The 23,404-nt window shown below is 30.4% G+C and overlaps 3 long non-coding RNA genes across 3 annotated transcripts in view; 2 read left to right on the top strand and 1 right to left on the bottom strand.

Moving 5' to 3' along the window:
- Positions 1–23,404, top strand: part of LOC146721741 (uncharacterized) — a 281,366-nt gene that overhangs the window by 108,190 nt on the left and 149,772 nt on the right. The gene's annotated exons all lie outside the window — the stretch shown is intronic.
- Positions 2,252–3,487, bottom strand: LOC146721743 (uncharacterized). Its single transcript, XR_014925526.1, has 2 exons — positions 2,816–3,487; positions 2,252–2,702 (listed from the first exon to the last, which is right to left on the bottom strand). It is a non-coding gene; the product is annotated as an uncharacterized LOC146721743 (long non-coding RNA).
- Positions 3,512–4,738, top strand: LOC146721742 (uncharacterized). The gene is made up of 2 exons (XR_014925525.1): positions 3,512–4,174; positions 4,288–4,738. It is a non-coding gene; the product is annotated as an uncharacterized LOC146721742 (long non-coding RNA).

The raw sequence follows: 23,404 nt of genomic DNA, 5'->3' as shown, positions 1-23,404 counted from the left end.
CCATTGTTAAGCCGCGTAATTAATTATCGTCGGTTTGCTTATACACATACTTCCGCGTCCGAGCGTCTACTTCACTAATTACGATACAATAATCAGGCGTCGCAATTTATCGAAAAAAATTTTAATTGAATAAAAAAGATTTATCGATCATTTTTCCAATTTAAAAAATTTTTTTTTATTTTTTTTGCAATCAATTTATATATTTGGAATTTTATGAATAAGACGAAATAAAATTAAATCATGTTGCTGATCTAAAATATTGAAACGATTCAATTCTCTTTTTTTTTTTTTTTGTAAAAGAAAAATATATATCTTTTATTATTTTTTTTAAGAAATTCGACAAAAGCTATTTAAATTCACATATATGTATTAAATAATACATTTTTATATTAAGATTCGACGCTAAATATCTTATCGATAATCTTTCCAATTTTTTTGCGATTAATTTATATATTTGCAATTTTATGAATAAGACGAAATAAAGAAATTAAATTATGTTGCTGATCTCAGATATTGAAACGATTCAGTTCTCTTTTTTTTGTAAAAGAAAAATATATATCTTTTATTTTTTTTTTAAGAAATTTGACAAAGCTATTTAAATTCACACACACATATATATATATATATATATATATATATATATATATATTAAATGACATTTTTTAATTTTTCACGGTTGCTTAAAATGCGAGAAGGGCGATTCTTTCTGGAATGACAGGTAACGGAAGGGCGAGATAGAACGCGGTTCTGTCTCTGCAGACTATTTTATCAAATCATTCTGACACACACCAACGTAGGTCGTACTTCAGCAAGTAATTCAGAAATTCGTTCGTCCTCGTTCGCTCGTTTCCTTTCGGCGGAGATGCTACTTCCGCCCTCGTCCATCTCATCCGTCTCGTTCCTATACGCGTCCTTGTACGAGTCTTAGGGTGTCAAAGTCGAGACTCGGAGAGTCTCGCAGCTGCTGCAGAGGCGAAAACGCTCCTTTCGCGATATTCTGATAAGTTTCTTAAGTACGAGCTCGCGCTCAACAGAAGGGTCGTTGATGCTTTCAGAAGATTAATTTGTACTCTGCTGTTCCGTTTAGAGCAACGATAAGAATAGGCGACTACTGACAATACCGAAAAGTTTTTCGAAAGCGTCGTCGTTCGAATCGATGATTTTTTTTGTCCGTTTTGCGACGATGTCTTGAAGAATTTCTCTTTTTCTCTCAGTCACTCTCGATCTTGCCGAATCGTCTCCGCTTTAATCCTTGATTGGAAATTGTTTCAAAAAATCAGATGTATTACACCAATGGTCGTCGAGATTTGCAGAATCTTTACGGATATTCTATAGTTACTTCGATGTGTGCTTTGACAGGAAATATCCATTGCCGATGTATGGAAAACCATGAAGTGCAAAGTTTAGGTCGTTTTTCTTCGAGAAAGAAGAAATTCTCGAGGAATTGCTTTCTGAACTTTCTTCACTGTTGCAATGCACGTCAAATCTTTATTCGAGTAGCAAACATGTGAAATCTAACATGTATTTTTCATTTTATCTTCAAAGAAAATATATTCGAACGTACATATATATATATATATATATATATATATATATATATTATACGCGATTATAAATATATCAAAATCATCAATCTCTTTATATTATACATCCATATATTATATTATACATATACAAACGTAACTGCGAGATTTATTCTTTAATATTTCTCGTCGGAAAATAAAGTGAGTATAATAAAAGCAAGCAGTTTATTAACAAGTATATTTTTCGATGTTTACAACATTGCGTCGTTATTTCCATATTTCGCGTGTTTGCGGGAATTTGTGCTCGTGAGAGAATTACAATAAGCAGAGTTACAATGCTTTTACAACATGTTACTATCCGCGAAGTGACAAGAGACGTGTTTCCATGGATTTTGGGTCGCTCTAAGATGTCTCGTAAATGATACCTCGGAGGCCAGTAGTAGTAACCTGTTCTTGTCCGGCCTCTTTCCGAGTACCCTAAAGAGACTTAACTTACGCTGATCCACTGAAAGTCCCCGAAATAGAGTACCCTCTAACCATAGTTTTAACGACGATTACGTGTTCTTTTGACAGACTATATCTTCAGACATTGCGGATTCTTATATGTACGTTATAAGATAATACAAAAATATATTTTGACTATTTCATTAACAGTGAACCTATATTTATGAAAACCTCTTTTCTTTAAAAATAATAACAATGATAAATTATTAAATTAAGGCCATGTGTAACGAGCAATACGAAATTATTTTATTATTTAGAAGAAAATTCTTAATTTGACATAATAATTACACAAACGTTTCGAGCTCTACTTGCTCCTCTTCAGTGCGCAAAAAAATAATGATAATAAATACCCATAATAAATAAATACATACATAAAGTTCTAATAAAAAAATCCGCAATACATAGTCAATATAAGTTATATAGTTAAGTCATAGTTAAAACGCAAAATATATTTACAATGAATTGAAACCATTAAAATAGTTCAACAAAGTAAGAACCCAATTAGAAGCAGAATGATTCGTCCGGTTATTCATAAAATATTTTAGAATTATTAATAAAAACTCGGAGTGACACTTATACATTGCTCCAAACGAACCACTTATCGTTATTTGACGAAAGTCCCTCGATCTGGCAATGATTATGTCCATCTTCTCCAAATTATTTGATATTTGTTAACTGAATTTAGAGAATTTATTCAATTGTAAAATAGGATTCCACTAATGTGTATGTAAAAAAATTAAAAATTACAAATTAAACTAAATACTAAAATATTGAACCTTTATGCTTACAAATTGTTCCGAATAACTTGAGATGACGATGCTTCTAATTGTTGTTGGCCTTATTGTTAGTACTTGACTGTTGTCTAGTCTTTTAAAAAGTCGAATAAATAGGTGTCAGATCTCACAAAATAAACATTTACATAAGTCTAAAAATTCGATATTTCTTCTAGAATGTCGAAATACGCGTTGTTAAGCAATTCGGTGTCTGTGTTATTATTTATACCATGCCTTTGTTCCTTGATGTGTATCATTTCCGAGATAAGTCTTTTATAATAATTAGATTCAATATCAAGTATTTTAACGTTATCCCAATCAAAAGCATGTTTTTTATTTATAATATGTTCAGAGACCACAGAATGCTTGGAGGAATCAAATTTAATATTATTCATATGCTCTTTTAGTCTAGTGCGTAATTTTCTTTTGGTTTGCCCAACATACGAAGCTTCACAATCCTTACAATTAATTTTGTAGACAACATTATTATTATTGTTATGCACGTTTTTGTCCTTGTGGACTTTAATAAATTTGTTAAGATTATTTAGACAACGGTATCCTACTCTGAAATCTGATTTTTTTATTGTCGATGCTATTGTCTCAGAAATGTTATTAATGTATGGAATGACAAAAAATTTTTTCTTGCTATTATCTTCTGCAATTTCTTTTTTTCTATTGTTGTTAAACTGTCCAACAATAGAAAAATAACAACAATAGAAAAAAAGAAATTGCAGAAGATAATAGCAAGAAAAAATTTTTTGTCATTCCATACATTAATAACATTTCTGAGACAATAGCATCGACAATAAAAAAATCAGATTTCAGAGTAGGATACCGTTGTCTAAATAATCTTAACAAATTTATTAAAGTCCACAAGGACAAAAACGTGCATAACAATAATAATAATGTTGTCTACAAAATTAATTGTAAGGATTGTGAAGCTTCGTATGTTGGGCAAACCAAAAGAAAATTACGCACTAGACTAAAAGAGCATATGAATAATATTAAATTTGATTCCTCCAAGCATTCTGTGGTCTCTGAACATATTATAAATAAAAAACATGCTTTTGATTGGGATAACGTTAAAATACTTGATATTGAATCTAATTATTATAAAAGACTTATCTCGGAAATGATACACATCAAGGAACAAAGGCATGGTATAAATAATAACACAGACACCGAATTGCTTAACAACGCGTATTTCGACATTCTAGAAGAAATATCGAATTTTTAGACTTATGTAAATGTTTATTTTGTGAGATCTGACACCTATTTATTCGACTTTTTAAAAGACTAGACAACAGTCAAGTACTAACAATAAGGCCAACAACAATTAGAAGCATCGTCATCTCAAGTTATTCGGAACAATTTGTAAGCATAAAGGTTCAATATTTTAGTATTTAGTTTAATTTGTAATTTTTAATTTTTTTACATACACATTAGTGGAATCCTATTTTACAATTGAATAAATTCTCTAAATTCAGTTAACAAATATCAAATAATTTGGAGAAGATGGACATAATCATTGCCAGATCGAGGGACTTTCGTCAAATAACGATAAGTGGTTCGTTTGGAGCAATGTATAAGTGTCACTCCGAGTTTTTATTAATAATTCTAAAATATTTTATGAATAACCGGACGAATCATTCTGCTTCTAATTGGGTTCTTACTTTGTTGAACTATTTTAATGGTTTCAATTCATTGTAAATATATTTTGCGTTTTAACTATGACTTAACTATATAACTTATATTGACTATGTATTGCGGATTTTTTTATTAGAACTTTATGTATGTATTTATTTATTATGGGTATTTATTATCATTATTTTTTTGCGCACTGAAGAGGAGCAAGTAGAGCTCGAAACGTTTGTGTAATTATTATGTCAAATTAAGAATTTTCTTCTAAATAATAAAATAATTTCGTATTGCTCGTTACACATGGCCTTAATTTAATAATTTATCATTGTTTTTATTGTCATACGAGCTGAACATTGGTATGTGATGTGTTTGATTAGGTATTAATTTTGCATTGTTTAAAAATAATGTTATTTCTTTAAAAGTTTTTTTTCCATATAAAACAAATTAATTTAAAATTCGCTAATGATACATACTATTGAATAAATATTCAAAAAACATATGCGTGAAATATACATATAATTAATACATATAAAATCTTATAAAATAGAATTTTTATTATTTTTTATATGTATAAGATTATTTTTATTATTTAATTAAATAAAATTTCTTTGTTTATTAAGCGATGATATATTAAAAAGAAATAATAATTTTGTAAAAATATAATCTACTTTTACAAATTATTTTGCTTTATGTATTTACTTTAATTGAATTTTAATTAAATTGAATTTAAGATAATAGTTAGTTAAAAGAACGCGTGCACCTCCGTGCAGCATTAGCTAAAACTTGAGCATAATTTATGACTATTATGAGATACGTTAATGGTTTCGAGCCCTTTACAAAGCCTTTTTCTTAATTCCTTTTGAGAAAGCGGCCATTGTTTCCATTCTTTTATATTGATAGCATTTAATCGATCGTGAAAATTTGACATAAGCTTCTTAATGTACAAGATGGATCTGCTTTTAATTTGCTTTAACATAACTAGGCCGAGCTTTTGAAGACTTAACTTCAGAAAATAAATCTATTTTTTTTAGTCGTAACAATATTCTTTATATTTTATATATGGATGCTATACTAGAGGAGAATAATAAACTATATTTTTTCACATTTTCTTCTTATTTATGTTCTTTTGTTTTCTAAATATATTTTCTATTTTCTATTTATTTACTATTTCTATTTTTTGTTACGTGAATATATTTTCTATTTTCTATTCTTATCGCCATTTTTGTATCTTTCGTATTTCTTGTATGTTTGTAAATTGTATAAAATAAACCCAAGTTAAAACAAGTTAAAGATAATATAAATAGATCAAACGTCAAAAAGTGATAAATTATTTTTGTATTTCAGTCTATCTTTTGTATTTACGAAAGTAGACTGTGTTGTAGAATATTATCGTGATATTTAATTTTAGTATACGATCATTAAAATTCATTGGTATCAAATTCGATGAATACGCGGCCGGAGGTCGTGAATGACCTAAATTGTATCATTTCGACGTTTATTTATGACTTTGGTCCAAGGCAAGAGCGATCGCATATTAATCGAGCTTATATATGCTTGCTCACATTTTGCGTCAATTCATTTTAAAATACACGTTTGTTGCATTGGACGAATCTCACGCGTAAAAATATTGTATATCTATATTAGATATACAATATACGTGTGTATAATATAATATGTATATTTAGAAAAATATTTTTTTACCATAATTATTAGTGACAATAAATAATGGAATTAATTAATCATAAAGATTCTATATACAATATACAATTTCAAATATGAAAAAACCTAGTAAGAGAATTAGGCACAGATATTTGGTACCTAATAAAATTATTTTTAAATTCTTTCATACTTATTTTAGCTCTATACTTAATTTTCAAAATATTATTATACTTGAATTTTATTAAATAATTGCCAAAACTTGTGATTACTGAAGCATTAATTCTCACAAACGTTTTAGAATTATATCGTTCTCTTATTTTTATATAAACTTATTTCTCAAATTTTCTAATAAGCAATATAAAACTATTCTAGAAAAATGATGACAATATGTAAGAAATCCATCAATAATTTCCAGAAAAATATAGAAGTGTGAAAAAAGATCTATAAGATGAATAAACACTAAGAATGCAATAACGCTGGTTTGATGGTTTTATTGATTTTATTTTACGTGTCAACGTATAGATTCTCAAATAGGCGTTAAGTTTTATCGCCTATGGGAAGAATGTTTATCGGTCCATATCTTGAAATTTGTACAGCCAAGAGCTCGCGAATAAAAATACGCGGGAAAATACGAGAGATGGTTTTATGACACAAAAAGTTATTATGTCGCGACACAAAACTAGTCCGTATTGCGAGCATCGCGATCATATAGGTAGCCGCGCGGAGTCTCACCCGTTCGCTTTAATCTCACTGAAAATCCAATTAAACTACTTTGCGATTGCGGTGCGTCCCAGCAGCAGCGTGCCGGCTTCCGACATGCACCGAAATTCGCAACTCGCGAGCTCTGTAACTTGTTTGCCCCGGCTTTCTGGTGGCCTATGCGCGTTCTATTACGTCGAAATATATACCGCCGTCCGAACGTCAGGGCTCCTCTCTACAAATTGATACCGGACAACGTTTGTATCCTAACAACGACGTTGACGCTGTCGATACTGTCCCGCCGTATGCTGCTGCGGCCTTCGTCAAATCGGTCAATACGGTGCTTGATAAATTGTGCGATAAAAAACGTCGCAGCCTCGCGTTGATTACTTCTTCGACATTTTTCAGATAGATACTTCACAGATGCAGCCGTCGATTAAAAGCATCCTTGCGCGTGACTATTATAATAGGAAAAAAAAAAAAAGAAGAAAATGACGTTTTATCTGTCGAGTGTAATTAAAGACACATTGATTCATATGATTTTAACATTTTTGATATTATGTGCGATTTTTATGATTTAATATTTTCTAAATATTTTATCTTACAAAAAATTCTCTCTCCGTTATGAAAAATTTACAAAATAATGTTTTAGTATAATCTGTTTTTATTTATCGTATATTCTCAAGTTTTTTATTATATCCATATATGTATTATTATATCTACATAAATTTATTATATTTATATAAATATATATATTATATATATTAACATATATATATATATATATATGTTAATATATATAATATATATATTTATATAAATATATATATTATATATATTAACATTTATATATATATATATATGTTAATATATATAATATATATATTTATATAGATAACTATATATATATTTATATATCTATATATATATATAATAATGTTTAATATATATAATATATATATTTATATAGATACCTATATATATATATATATATATATATATATTATACAAATATATATTTTATATATATTTAATAAAATGTTCTATGTTGTGCAATTTTATATAAAGAAACAAATAATTGTGTATACTTAGATTAAAACATACGATATGTTATGTTTTTATCGTTTTATATAAGCTCACAACACAAGATGTGGATTTACTGCTGTGAAAGGGACAGGGATTAGCTCGTCTTGCGAAAACACGTACGGCGATTTCGCTCAACCAAGGAGAACGTACGTAATCCGCGAGAAGCTTCTATTCGATTTCGAACGACTTGCCTGGGGCAAGTCCATCTTGAAATCTCGTCTATATGCGCATCCCTCACGAGCACTTTTTCTTTTGAGGATCTGTTTTTATAATACCGCGCGAGGTGCGATTCTCTTCCCGTTTCTCGCTGATTTTCTCCACGTGTGTCTTCCTCGTTATTATTCCTATATTGATTCGTTTCGTTGCAATTACGGGAACGCGAAGAGAGATGGAAAAATTCCACGCGATGGGGAGGAAAAAGGTGATTCGAGAAGAATGGCGTGTCGGAAAAGACGTGGAGCGGCTCTCGAAATTTTAAACGTTACCTTGTCTTCTTACGGCCTCTTAAACCGCCAAGTACCGGTTTACTTTGCACCTTCCGGCTCTTTAAAGCAAGCCGGAATACCTTTTTACGAAAGGCACGTGAAAATAGGAAAAGGTCGAGAGCGACTGCGACTAGGGCTTTGAAAAGAGATAGAAACAAAAATATCCGAGAGATCACTAGGAGATGAAAAACTTATTGCGGAACACCTTTTATCTTCGTGCTATTGCGCGAAAAATTCTTTTCCTTTGTGAAAGACGAAGTGTCGTGAGAAAAATCATTCTATGTGTGCATATTCCGTTCTTTATATATTAGTTACGAGTTTTACAAAAGTTTCCTTTCACACTCCTTTAATAATCCTTATCATTTTACATATTTATTTTATTTTTATTTTATTTTTATATTGTTTTATATATTAAAAAAATCAAACACATTACAAAATTGAACCGTTTTTAAAATTTTAGGTTGATATAGAGACATGTATGCGTTATTTTATTTTTACATGATATCTAGTTTTTTGAAAAAAAGTGTTTTATAATAAAATATATATAGTTTAATATAAAATGATAAATTTTTATCGACTAGATATAATTGATAATTTCGCGCGTATAAAAACAAATGAAAAGAATATAGAGAGGAAACTTTATTCATTCTCAATTCTTGTTAAAATTCTAGGACGACACAAAACTTGTTCGAATTTGTTAATGCCTGATATCATCAGTGTATGAAAGTTTAATGTTATCGAAGCACACATATACATACCACGTCGGCGGAGCTTTAGCAATTTTGGTATCTTTAGCTCTTTCCCACACTTGGAAGAACTCTCTTGGAAAGCACGCCGGTGCCTCTTCAGCCATCGGAAATCGTGGATTACTGTCCTCTTTTCGTTGTGTAAGAATACCACGGCGAACTTCCGCCGCGGCGAAAGAAAAATAGATCTCGCCGGATACGATCTCCCCTGAGAGATAACTTTGATATTTATCAAAAAAAGACCTTTATGTGTACACGCTACCGTCAGCTGCTCTCTTGTATTTCTAAGAGCACTTTAAAAACCGCGTGACGACATCGCTGTTGATATTGATCCGCATTCTTTCCGTATGCTATACATGAAATTCATACAATTTCCGCATACAACAAATACAGATATTATCCGACATTACATAAGTCAGTGATTCCTAAAATGTTGAGCGTAAACAGAAATTTCATTCCTTATTCCCTTAATTGGATTAAAAATGTTTAAAAAGTATATTGTTAATATATATTGTCTCTTTGTCATATTTTACAGAATGTTTAAAGCTTATCGATTGTTTTTTCACAGAGAGTCGATTGAGATGTTGACTTTAGTTCATATAAGAAGTTTGGCAAATTAAATTTGTTTATTATTTATTTTTCAATATGTGTGTGATTTACATAATTATATACAATATAAGTTTTCAATATGATTACATAAGAAATGTTTTGGACTTTTATTTTATCTATATAGGACATGCGACTCTCTTAATAGCTCGTCTGATTAGTGCTACGCTTTTACCACTTTTAAATTAAATTTCTAAGTTTATTTTTCAATACGATTTACATAATTATACAAAATCATTTTTCAACATGATTACATAAGAAATGTTTTGGACTTTTATTTTATCTATATAGGATATGCGACTCTCTTAATAGCTCATCTGATTAGTGCTACGCTTTTACCACTTTTAAATTAAATTTCTAAGTTTATTTTTCAATACGATTTACATAATTATACAAAATCATTTTTCAACATGATTACATAAGAAATGTTTTGGATTTTTATTTTATCCATATAGGACATGCGACTCTCTTAATAGCTCGTCTGATTAGTGCTATGCTTTTACTACTTTTAAATTAAATTTCCAAGTTTATTTTTCAATACAATTTACATACTTATACAAAATAATTTCTCAACATGATTACATACGGAATGTCTCGGATTATTATTTTATCTATAGGACATTCGACTCTCTTAATAGCTCGTCTCATTAGTGCTATGCTTTTACTACTTTTAAATTAAATTTCCAAGTTTATTTTTCGATATGATTTACATAATTATACAAAATTTAGTTCTCAACATGATTACATAAGAAATGTCTCGGATTATTATTTTATCTATAGGACATGCGACTTTCTTAATAGTTTGTCTGATTAATACTATGGTTTAACCACTTTTAAATTAAATTTTCAAGTTTATTTTTTGATACGATTTACATAATTATACAAAATAAGTTCTCAACATGATTACATAAGAAATGTCTCGGATTATTATTTTATCTATAGGACATGCGACTTTCTTAATAGTTTGTCTGATTAATACTACGCTTTTACCACTTTTAAATTAAATTTCCAAGTTTATTTTTCGATACGATTTACATAATTATACAAAATAATTTCTCAACATGATTACATAAGAAATGTCTCGGATTATTATTTTCTCTATAGGACATTTGACTTTCTTAATAGTTTGTCTGATTAATACTACGTTTTTACCACTTTTAAATTAAATTTCCCACTTTATTTTTCGATACAATTTACATAATTATACAAAATAATTTCTCAACATGATTACATAAGGAATGTCTTGGATTATTATTTTATCTATAGGACATACGACTCTCATAATAGTTTGTCTGATTAGTGCTACGGTTTTACCACTTTTAAATTAAATTTCCCACTTTATTTTTCAATACGATTTACATAATTATACAAAATAATTTCTTAACATAATAGGAATGTCTTGGACTTTTATTTTATCTATATAGAATATGCGACTCTTTTAATATTTTGTCTGATTAGTGCTACGCTTTTACCACTTTTAAATTAAGTTTCCAAGTTTATTCTTCGATACGATTGACATAATTATATAAAATAATTTCTCAACATGATTACATAAGGAATGTCTTGGATTATTATTTTATCTATAGGACATACGACTCTCATAATAGTTTGTCTGATTAGTGCTACGGTTTTACCACTTTTAAATTAAATTTCTAAGTTTATTTTTCAATACGATTTACATAATTATACAAAATAATTTCTTAACATAATAGGAATGTCTTGGACTTTTATTTTATCTATATAGAATATGCGACTCTTTTAATATTTTGTCTGATTCATACTACGCTTTTACCACTTTTAAATTAAGTTTATTCTTCGATACGATTGACATAATTATACAAAATAATTTCTCATCATGATTACATAAGGAATGTCTTGGATTATTATTTTATCTATAGGACATGCGACTCTCTTAATAGTTTGTCTGATTAGTGCTATGCTTTTACTACTTTTAAATTAAATTTTCAAGTTTATTTTTTGATACGGTTTACATAATTATACAAAATAATTTCTCAACATGATTACATAAGGAATGTCTTGGATTATTATTTTATCTATAGGACATGCGACTCTCTTAATAGCTCGTCTGATTAGTGCTATGCTTTTACTACTTTTAAATTAAATTTCCAAGTTTATTTTTTGATACGATTTACATAATTATACAAAATAATTTCTCAACATGATTACATAAGGAATGTTTTGGATTATTATTTTATCTATGTAGGACATGCGGCTCTTTAATAGCTCGTCTGATTAGTGCTGCGCTTTTACCACTTTTAAATTCGTTGAGCTATTTACTGCGCTGAAATAGTTTAAGAAAACCGTGAAATTGAATTGTCTCGAAAGCCGCGTTTTCCGCGACCACGTTACATGGCGACGGTGCATGAATTTGCGGAAGCATTAGAGTTACACCGCAACAAAGAAAAGTGTACAGTGAAAGAAGACTCGATTATTCGGTCTCACGATCTCTCTCTTTCTCTCGGGCGCGTCATCGTTCCGCCCGATTTTTCTCTCCGCCGCTCGCAGAATGCAGGTGAACGCTGTAAACAACGGCGAGCTATGCATTTGCATATTTGCATTAACAAAACGGATAGTCTGATTTGCATGTTGAGCGCTTTCATCTTTTTTATTTAAACGAGCCTGGGATATATAACTCTCTTAAAACGCGCGCTTCACCCGTTCCCTCGGGTTTCACGCGCTTCAAACAGTGACAGCTTTATCCTATCGTCACGGTAATTAAAATCCATTAAACATAAAAATAATACGTTATTGTTCGCCGACGAACAAATAAATATTTATATTTTATATAAATTGTTCTTTGATTGCGCTATTCAGAGATGGACTTCTGGACGATTTTACGCAGATTCTTTATACTTTCTTTCTACGGATTCTTCGGCTACAACTTATAATTGACTTTGTAAATTTAAGAAGTAAATTAAAATTATTCTTGAGTTAAGATTCCATTTAAAGCTTTGAACTTTTAAGATCTATTATCGATTTGTAGTATATTATGAGAGAACAAATGAATATTTATATTTTATATAAATTGTTCTTCGATTACACGATTTCTGCTGTTCAAAGATGAATTTCTGTATAATTTCACAAAGCTTTCTTTCATCTAATGATTTTTTTAATCAATTAATAATAGATTCTAGAGTCTGTAAATTTAAGAAGTAAATTAAAATTATTCAGGTAACTCCCTCTTTAAAGATTTGAACTTTTAAGGTTTATTATCGATATATTATATTATATTGTGTAAAATTTATTAATTAATTTATAATTGACTCTAGATTTTGTAAAAAGAAGTAAATTAAAATTATTTTTCGGATACTTAACTTTACATTTAAAACTTAAAAAATTTCCAAGCTTTATTATCAATATATTATATTGCGAGAGAAAATAGCTTAATTAAATGGTCACTAAATTAAAATTTAATAAGAGAAAAATTATTCTTCCATATATCTAAAGGAAAATTAATAATATGGTGTTGGAAGAATTTTATAAGAGTTTCTCTGATTAATATTCAGCACAATAAAAAATATATTAATATATACATAGTAAAATTAATCGAGTATATTATATATTATACATTTTATTCTGATAGATATTAATATGTTCATCGTGCTAAATATTAATCAGAGAAACCCTTATAAAATTCTTCCGGGTAAATTCTACGAGAAAATGTTCTCCGCGTGCAAACACAAACATACACAACTTTTACATTATCTCTCCGACGGTTTTCAACTTTTCGCTCATTGGTCTTCGTATTCTTTAATCCAATGTCTTCCGACGTGAATTATCTAACATTAGCGCGGCGTCTCTGCGATCGCTTAAGCACGCTCGAGCGCATACAAGAACATTCGCGAGCATGCGATCTCGTAAATCTGTCCATCTCTCGCATTCGTTGCGAACGTTATGCATCCCGGAAGTTTTCGAGCCCGTCGTAGCTGCGGGGCTTCGGAGCTGAATGGACGCATCGATCACGTATTCCGAATGCGCTTCCCTTCTACGACCCTCTCTAGGTGGGCTCTTCCCGCGCCACGACCGATCGCAAATCGATCCATCAACCCCTCGCGAGTCACGAATACTGACGCGGAAGATACTTCGTCGGCCAGAGCTATTGCTTCCCAACCCTCGCTCAGCAACCAAAATGGACAGCGCGCGTTACGTGTATAACTCGCGTCTGGCTAACTTTTGAAATAGATCGAAAATGCGATCGCGCGTCGAACTTTGCTCCCTTCGCACACAGACGTACGATATATAAAATAAATCCGCGTAATACAGATGCATAACGAGTTTATCCGTCTGACCCGAGAGAGAGAGAGAGCAGTATATATATATATCTTTAAATTAGAACAGCTGATCACACGTATTATTAATAAAACGTATATATTTGTACAAGCTCATTTATTTACGACGCGTCAATTCTATATTGCTTTTGTTGTATTTCTGTTCATTAATTAAACTTGAGGCTGCGGTAATTTTTTTCCCGTTTTATTTACTTCTTTATTCTCTCGCGTAACGCAACAGACAAACTTTAAGTAGCAAAATAATTGATAAACGTGTGGGATGAATCTCTCGAGCGCGTATTCTTTTCGCATTTTTCATATTCTAATAAAATATTCAAGAAAACCTGATTTAAATTTTTACAGTATACCACATATCTGTATTATTTACAACTTTTATTCCGTCGGCTTTAAGTTGTATGTTTTGGCTAACATTAATTAAGTTTTTGACGAAGTAAATAGAAATCGTGTATTTAAAAAAAATTATTTTTAGAACGGTGACAGGTCATTACTTGAAGATTAATTGCAATTTTTATAATCTTATTCGATTTTTAAGAAAATATTACGATAAGATAATATATAGATTAGTTGTCAAAGATTAAGGGATTAGATTTGAGATAGTATATTCAAAGTTAATTTATAATTAATCTATATAAGTAAGTTTTTTAATTTTATTGTGCATTTGTTACAATATTGAAAAGCTTGCAATTATAATTAAACTGTTTGTACCCTGAAAGATTTTTATTGCTGAAAAAAACTGATAATTTTTATCCAAATACTGTTTGAAAAAGTTTATATAACAATTTTTCAAAGTAGTATTTAGTGATGACGCAAGATTTAATTATTTAATTATAGGTACATTTTGATTGTGTTTTCCTATTTGTATTTTTAAAAGATCTAAGTGGCCTGTTTGAAAAACATTAATATGTTAAATAGCTTAGATACTTTGAGTTTATTATATTCATAATCACTGCTATAGATGTTCTTCACTATCCCCTGAGGGTGCCAATCTATATATGCTTATTCCTCATAGAAAGTTCTAGTAGTCAAGCAACAGTCACTTAACAAGCTACTGAAATTTCCTTAAAACGTGCTTTTATGCAAACTTAACACGCACACTTAAAAAAATTAACGAGCACATGCGCGAATATTATTCTTTGAGAGATAAATCGGTAATCATGTACAGTAGAAAAATTTGTGTTTTCTTGTTAAAAACGCAGTCCCCGTTAAAATTTTTGTGTTAAATATTTAACACATTCATGTGTTAATTTAACATATTACTATTTTGTTAATTGAACTTAAATGATAAATTATTAAAACAACTGAAAAAAATGTAAAGTAACATAATGTGCTTCTATTTTTAATTTCACAGAATAAATATGTTCTGCTTTATTAGTGACAAGATTTATCTGTTAAAATTTACATAAAAAAATATTAATTTTCTATTTTATAATATGAGTGGAGATAATAAAATTTAAAATTAACATGATTTTTGTTAATTTTTAAATTAAAAGTACGTTACTTTTAATCAAAATTTATTTAAAATTATTTGAAGTTTCGCATTTATTTTGTGTTAAAATATTAACCCAATATTTGTGTCTCCATTTAACGTATCCATATTATGTTAAATTAACACAAAAATTTCTGCGGACCGTTTGGAACTGTTAGATTTAACAGAAATTTTTCAACTGTGTGAACTTCAACAAAATCGCATATCATGAAATACACTAGTCTACTAGAATTCAAATACGTTCTTTTCTCTCTCCCGCTAAAACATGCGGCATCGTTCTTACGCAGAAGCATTCTTGGAAAGCAACCACGTTAATGAAATTGCCAGGGCAAACACTAGCGTAATTCGAAACCGCTGATACAATATTTAATTGAATTCTTAACGCTACGACCGGCAGGTGGTTCCTCGCTTAGTCCGGAAACACGTCGTTTTGCGGGCAACTCTGCCGGAGATACGCTAATAATTGCTTACACACATTATGCGGCCACGTGCGCTCGCATCATGAAACCCGCAGAAATCCGTTATACACGTCTGTTTCGCGAAGTAATAGCTCTATAAACATCAACCATTACAAGCTTTTTCTGCTCCCACGATCTTGAAATAACGGTATATAAAATGATGTAAGAAAATAGCCGGTTCTTTTTTCTCAAAAATATATATTAAACCATCTAATAAATCTAATTGAAATATTTATTGTCTACACTGAAAAAATATTTATGTAAAATTACATGATTATGCTAGATTCTTTCCGACCTAGAATAATCGTACAATATTGCTACTTATATGGAAGATTACAGATTATACGTAATTTTATATGAAATATATTCTTAAATATTTTCGAGATTAAAAATATTTCACTGAACATGGAATTACACATAAATGCTATAAAATAATGTTATAAATACTTATAAAATAAAGTTCTAATAAAATAAAAATATTAAATTTAAAATTACATATGATTTTTGCATAAAAATTGTAGTCTTATCTATATTTTACATGTATTTTTACATTAATATGTATTTTCACTTTAAAAGAAATAGAAAAATAAATTACAGTGATAAGCAAGTAATATTCCAATTCTGAACAAGTAATTTCCATGTAAAAATACATGAATATTTTTCACTGTAATGCCTAAAAAAACAATTTTCTTAATTCAACATTTTTTAATAAGCTTTTAATAAAATTATTTAAATCTGATTAGTGACATAATATATATTTGAAGAAAGCTTTAATATGTAACACGAATCGTTTCGTTTCGATTCCATCGATCACTCGCCCTTTCCTACTTTTAGCGCGTATATAAAACGCGATGGAGACGTAAAGCGCAAAAGTAGAAACAAAATCCCCGCAAATCGTCGATTTTTGTCGAAACAGGGCACAGAAATCCTTTGAAGGATCTCGGAGGATAACGATTCGCGCGCTAAACTTTTCCTCTATTTTTCCTCCCGAGGACATCCGACGTGCATCATTATTTCCTGCGCTTTTTCGTATCCGAAGACGAGTCCGCGTACGAGAATTGACGACAGTCGAGCCACGTACTCGCCACGAACATCCTCTTATGGGAGAGAGACGAGTATATCACGACGATTGACACAAAACGTCAATCTGGTCTCCTTCTATGACAAACAAAGCAACACAGTCGGCATATTTCGCTTTCGTCGCTAATGCTGAAATAACAAACCCACATCACGGGAGACAGTTTATTTTATCTCGCAGTTTCCTTTGAACTGTCGTCCCTCGTTTGTACTTATCAAATCAAACATGCAAGAGGAGGTGGGCTCAGAGGGCTCCGAAGCGCGGGATTCAAAGGTGCTGCAGAATACGGATTTTCTGGTTAGACTCAGACTGCTATAAGGATCCCCCGCTCTATTAAATCGAGCCTCAAGTATTCGAAATCTCGTCTCAGCAGGGAAAGAGAAAGAGAGAAAGAGAGCGCGAGAGAATCGTGGATCCGCCTCTCGAGTCGTTTGTAACAAGCATTACAAAGTTTGTTGATCTCTCTCTTTCTCTCTATCGTCGTTAAGTCGAGATTTCTCGAAAGATTCGACAACCTTGAAAGAAATATAATATTTGTTTTTTTTTTTTTTTTTTTTATATTATATAATATAATATTTGTTTTATATTATATAATATAGTATTATAATATAATATTTGTTATGCAATATAATAATTTTGCGATCAATAATGCAACTATTTTAAATTGCAAAATGCACGTCGAATTTTTTAAACATATTTCTTTAATAATTATCAAATTTTACATACGTATATTTTTCGTGTATATTTTATTTTAGATATTTTTCATATAAATATTTTATAATGAAAAATTGACATTTAAATTCGAATTCGCGATTTACCGCAATAAAAAAGAAGATAATTAAATTAATGCAAAATTAATACCTAATCAAAACATCACATACCAATGCTCAAGCTCGTATGACAATAAAAACAATGATAAATTATTAAATTAAGGCCATGTGTAACGAGCAATACGATATTATTTTATTATTGAGAAGAAAATTCTTAATTTGAAATAATAATTATACAAACGTTTCGAGCTCTACTTGCTCCTCTTCAGTGCGCAAAAAAAATAGTGATAATAAATAACGATAATAAATAAATACATAAAATTCTAATAAAAAATCCGCAATACATAGTCAATATAAGTTATATAGTTGAGTCATAGTTAAAACGCAAAGTATATTTACAATGAATTGAGACCATTAAAATAGTTCAACAAAGTAAGAACCCAATTATAAGCAGAATGATTCGTCCGGTTATTCATAAAATATATTATAATTATTAATAAAAACTTGGAGTGACACTTATACATTACTCCAAATGAACCACTTATCGTTATTTGACGAAAGTCCCTCGATCTGGCAATGATTATGTTCATCCTCTCCAAATTATTTGATATTTGTTAACTGAATTTAAAGAATTTATTCAATTGTAAAATAGGATTCCACTAATGTGTATGTGAAAAAAAGATTAAAAATTATAAATTAAACTAACTACTAAAATATTGAACCTTTATGCTTACAAATTGTTCCAAATAACTTGAGATGACGATGCTTCTAATTGTTGTTGGCCTTATTGTTAGTACTTGACTGTTGTCTAGTCTTTTAAAAAGTCGAATAAATAGGTGTCAGATCTCACAAAATAAACATTTACATAAGTCTAAAAATTCGATATTTCTTCTAGAATGTCGAAATACGCGTTGTTAAGCAATTCGGTGTCTGTGTTATTATTTATACCATGCCTTTGTTCCTTGATGTGTATCATTTCCGAGATAAGTCTTTTATAATAATTAGATTCAATATCAAGTATTTTAACGTTATCCCAATCAAAAGCATGTTTTTTATCCATAATATGTTCAGAGACCACAGAATGCTTGGAGGAATCAAATTTAATATTATTCATATGCTCTTTTAGTCTAGTGCGTAATTTTCTTTTGGTTTGCCCAACATACGAAGCTTCACAATCCTTACAATTAATTTTGTAGACAACATTATTATTATTGTTATGCACGTTTTTGTCCTTGTGGACTTTAATTAATTTGTTAAGATTATTTAGACAACGGTATCCTACTCTGAAATCTGATTTTTTTATTGTCGATGCTATTGTCTCAGAAATGTTATTAATGTATGGAATGACGAAAAATTTTTTCTTTCTATTATCTTCTGCAATTTCTTTTTTTCTATTGTTGTTAAACTGACCATTGTTTAAAACTCTTATTCTCTTATTTATTTCTTTAAAGATTAAATGAATAGGGTAACCGTTGTCCAATAATATTTTAATACACAGTTCTAAATTTTTCTTATGATATATGGGATGAGATAATAACAATGCCCTATTAATAAGATTATAAATTACTCCTATTTTATGGCACATAGGGTGACTCGATAAAAAAGATAGTACTCTGCCTGAACATGTCTTTTTTTGAAACCAATCTAAGTGTATGATGTTGTCTATTATTTTAATGTTTAAATCTAGAAAATTTATGCTTCTATTAATTTCGTATTCAATCGTAAATTGTAGTCGTTGATTGTAACTATTAAACTTATTCAATACGCTATCAATTTTATTCTTTGGTGCCACCATAATAATGTCGTCTACATATCTATAATATATTCCAATACCGATGTCCAATTCATTAATTATTGATTCTTCAAGATCTTGCATAACAATATTAGCAATTATTGGCGATAACGGGGAACCCATAGGTGTGCCATAAACTTGCTTGTATACAATGTCATTGAATGTGAAGTATGTTGACGACAATATAAATTTAACCATGGAAATGAATTCATTTTTTGGAATTAATGTATGTGTATTGATATAATTCCATCTATTGCTCACACTTTCTATTGCAAGATCTATCGGAATGTTAGTGAATAGTGAAACCACGTCTAATGATATTAGAATATCTTCCGCACCAATTTTCTTACCCGCTAGCTTGCTGTAAAGTTCAAAACTATTATTTACATTACTTTTTCCCGTAGGAATACTATTTGAAATGATTTTATGTAAAAATGTGGCTATCGAGTAAAGCGTGGTATTAATCGATGACACAATTACTCTAAATGGAGTATTCTCCTTGTGTATTTTTGGGAGACCATAACATTTTGGAAGAAGGGAGTCGCTGGAACGTAGTGAGTAATATTCTTTATTAGAAATGTACCCTTTTTTTTTGCCATTTCTTAAGAATATCGTTTAGTTCCTTTTCTATTTTGGAGAATGGATTCTTTTTTATGATAGAATAGGTGCTATTGTCTTCAAGTAAACCTTCCATCTTATTCGTGTAATATTCTTTTGTCATCGCGACTGTTACGTTGCCCTTATCAGCCCTTGTAAAAAGAATATCCGGATTATAATTAAATTATTTCGTACAGTGAGATTTATTATAACAAATAATTAATGTAATTTTTATGGAGGAGCAAAACCATATTTTCGCTTCTTCAATTTGATACTTAAAATTACGCTCAAAGATTGAATAATTAATCAAATCGTGTCGCGATAAGAGGATTATTACGACGTGTAACGCGTCCGGATATGTGCGAGAAGGAACTATCGACGTCACTATAACGTGCTTGTTCAGAATGCTTGCCACATAATCGACAATTTTGTACAGTTACACTATAAACAAGATTTATTTAAATACATGCAGGCACATTACAAATTACCGTTAAAAGAGCTGTCAACGCTAATGTTCGCGAAATTAAATTCGTAAACGATGATACGACGTGTTTTAAATTATAAATAATTGCATATATCTATTTTCGCGTGCATGTACATGTATATACATTTTGTATGTACATTAGCATTTTCAAGTTCTATATATTTTGCAGCTAACACAAATATATATATATATATATATATATACAATTTATTTTACATTGCAGACAGATCAGTTTTTGATAATAAATTAAATTCTAACAGAGCTAATTAAGAGGACTAATTCGCGAGTAAACTACCTACTAAATTAATTTTTTATTTTTATATACATACACATTTTATGTATGTATATATGTAAGTTTCTATGCTATTGCCAGTGTTGGTAGTATCTAGATATATTTTGTGTATCGTGAGTCTATATCTAAGATATATTCGAATTGAAGTGTCTATATCTGTATCTAGATACAAAACATATTTTTTTGAATAGTCCAATATTCTTTAAATTTTTGACAGATCAAGATAAATTATTAAATATATTAATATATTTAATATAAATATATTTTAATATATTTAATATAAATATATTAAAAGTATCTGATGTGTATCTGATACTTTTAATATATATTATATTATATTAATATAAAACATATTTTTTCACATATTTTTTGGAATAGTCCAATTCTTTAAATTTTTGAAAGATCAAGATGAATTATTAAATATATTAATATATTTAATATAAATATATTAAAAATATCTGATGTGTATCTGAGATACTTTTAAAGTATCTGAGTATCTGTATACATTTTAATTTGTGTATGTGTATCTAGATACATTTTAAATGTATCTTACCCCCATCGCTGGCTATTGTGGACACGAGGAAACTCGAATAGAATAATTTCATATATATGCTATCCTCTTTAAAACAGCTATATAGATACACGTAATACAACTGCTTTTGTGTGCGAAAGCCATTACCGCGATTTATAATCATAAAAGACACTTCAGTTTCCCGCGCGTAATAAATATATAATGTACGTTCTTACAATCCAGATACTTCAATATTGGAATTTTCCCGTCGTGTTTTCGGCTCGAACCATATACAGGGATGCAATAGTTTCGAAAATATATGCTCGCCATTACAGCTCCGCAATTACGATCAAAGTAGCGATGACCTTGTATATATACGGCGGCCATCGGGCGACTTCGAGAACCCATCGCAGCCGAATTATTAGTTCCCTTTTTCTCTCGTTTTTTCGTATCTCTCCTTTTTTCTGCGCCCCTTCTTATTCCACCGAAACGGCCTCGCGAGCGTTCGTGCAAGAAGCCCGTGTGGAAGGACTTGCGGCCTACCTATCGTAGAGCCCTGATAAACAGCCGACCCTCGCTGCGGCGAGGCCATTATTGGAAAAATTAAGAGGACTATCCATCCTCAAAGATACACTTCTCCTCGTGCGAAGCCGGACCTCGTTCCCCCATTTTCTTCCTTGCCATCTGACGAATGCAATGACTGCGCTCTAACGCTGGAAGTTTCCGCTTCTCTCTCTCTCTGGCGAAAGATACGCGAGTCGATTTTAACACCGATATCCGAAATAAATAATCCGGGTTCACATCCTCAAGAGTTTGTCATTTTATCGCGCGATTTTTTCATATTTATTATTATTTATTGCCATTTTATGCTTCATAATTAGGCTTAAATTAGAGGATACGAAATCGAGAATTTCTAATTCCGGCGGCGACTAGGAAATGCAAAAATCTCTTACATCTCCGAGTATTTGTAAAAAAATAAAATAAAATGAAAAAATCGACGGAAGAGAGAATCGAGAGAGATAAATCCTCGGCGAGTGGAAGTCACGCTTGTCTAATCCCGCAATGCGCGGAGATAATCTTAAGATATTCGTCTCGCGGAACACAGCGATGAATCCATCGGCACTTTTCACTTATACCCTCGGCCGTCGATCTCTCGGTCGACTTTCGGAAAAATCCGAGAGGAAGAAACGAGCGCGTCTCTCTGCGCAAGACATCCTTTCTCTTATTCCTTTCCTTGTTCCGCGTTTCTTGTTCTATAACGCTACATCTAGAGTCTCTTCTTCTTTCTTTCTCTCTCTCTCTTTCTCTCTCATCGCGAATTTACACATCCTTCCCTTTTCTCGCGTCGTCATGAATAACCCCTCTGCCCTATCCATTTTCTTCGCCGTTTCATTTGCATCTCTTAGCCCCTTTTGTCAGCGAGTCAATTCCCTCAGTTCCGTCATCTATTTATCTCGAGGTTTTTTCACGATCCTGTTGATTTTGTAAACTCGCCTGCCGCTTCAGGAACTCCCCGGCAAAGGCAGAACTAATATCGGCGACCTCCCGTTCGCTCGATAATTTTCTCGAAATTTTCTCGACATATTCAGGGTATTCAGCGGTCAGGAAAATCTGGAAAACCGGACATTGTCAGGGAATTTGATATAAATCTGGAATTGTCAGGGAAAAAGTCAGAAAATTTTACTATTTATCTGAATTTTTTCACACTATTCTACATTTGTCTTCATAATTTGACATTTTTTATTACATAAATATAAACTTTTCCTTGACTCTCAGTACGCTAATTTCCTGTGTTAAAAATCGATTCATTTGTTAATTTATATTTTCATCGTCGTGTTATTTTATTTCAATGTGTTTAATAGAGATATAATGCAGATATATTGTATAATTGAATTTAAATTTTT

Source organism: Nylanderia fulva, unplaced genomic scaffold, assembly GCF_048542155.1.
Source record: "Nylanderia fulva isolate GAGA-0341 unplaced genomic scaffold, ASM4854215v1 Scaffold42, whole genome shotgun sequence".
Classification (NCBI taxonomy): Eukaryota; Metazoa; Arthropoda; class Insecta; order Hymenoptera; family Formicidae; genus Nylanderia; species Nylanderia fulva.
The sequence above is the reverse complement of the archived record's forward strand: the minus strand, read 5'-3'. Positions and strand labels throughout refer to the sequence as shown.